This window comes from Aplysia californica, unplaced genomic scaffold, assembly GCF_000002075.1.
Source record: "Aplysia californica isolate F4 #8 unplaced genomic scaffold, AplCal3.0 scaffold00496, whole genome shotgun sequence".
In the NCBI taxonomy this organism is placed as follows: Eukaryota; Metazoa; Mollusca; class Gastropoda; order Aplysiida; family Aplysiidae; genus Aplysia; species Aplysia californica.
This window is the reverse complement of record NW_004797766.1, coordinates 231,580-232,812: the sequence shown is the minus strand read 5'-3', so window position 1 is coordinate 232,812 and position 1,233 is coordinate 231,580.

The window sequence follows — 1,233 nt, the reverse complement described above, 5'->3', positions numbered from 1 at the left end:
AGAGAGAGAGAGAGAGAGAGAGAGAGAGAGAGAGAGAGAGAGAGAGAGAGAAAGAGAGAGAGAGAGATGAATTTAAAGTGTCTAACACAAAAAGTGTCATGATTCTATAAAGCATCATCCAATTGCCCTTGGGCTCCAAAAACATGCGAGTTGTATTCTGGGAGCGGACTTTGTTGAGCGCTTAGTGATGAGCGAAAAGCGGAAGTGAGGTCTCGTAGAAATATAAGTGTCTCAAGGTTATCGGACGGATGATTTAAAAAATAATCTCAGTATACCCCTACTGACAATTTGCAAGATAAACACTACATAAATTTTGATGACGCATTTCTATAAACTAATATTGTGAACGGTCCTAATTAATTTCTGTTAAAAAACGAACAGATTCAACAAAGCCACTTTTATCATTTTATGCCAGATCATGACCAGCCTGCATAACGTTACCACACGCAGTAGAGAAAATACCCAAGAATACATCCACAGAAGCGACACCAGCACACAGAGACTCTAGCCACCGCTATTACTGCAGGTCTACCAACGTGCCTATGAGATCACACGCGTAGCAGAACATAAACATTAGTCAAAACAAAACTGGCCGCACAAGGAAGAGGATTGGTGGAATGACAAAGACAGAGTGGACAGGAGTCTCAGAACCGGCGAGGCTCTTACTTTAAGTCTTTTGTCATGGCTCAAAGCACTGGAAAATTGTTTCCAGAACTGATTAGCTACTGACCATGCAACACAAGATCGTAGACAGGGGGAACGTGCGTGTGGTTCTTACTTATGTTTACACAAAATGACGGTGACATGTCTGCACGTTGCTTCCAACTGGTCAGCACTAAGCCAACACGGCCCCCTTAGGGAGACAAACGTGTAAACGTTTAGGAAATCATTTTGGTCAAGCACACGAACAAGAAAAGTAACTTCCCAGAACTTGGATTTGTCTCCGCTTCGACGGTTTTACTTTTCGGCCACCATAAAGGCTCGCGTGACGTCATAGTGTGTCCTCTTGGTGAGGGGTCTATCAACAACACATATGAATGAAATGCCGCCCATTCGCACGTACACTTTCCCCCTGATAATCACCCGCTCAAATACAAAAAAGCTGTCTCTCTTTAAAAATCAGTGTGCAATGGATTTTACATAAACTGACATGACACGATTTGTGAAATTCAGAAAACTTGATCAAATACTTTTGATTAGACCATAATGAAGATACCTCAATTCTTATATTTA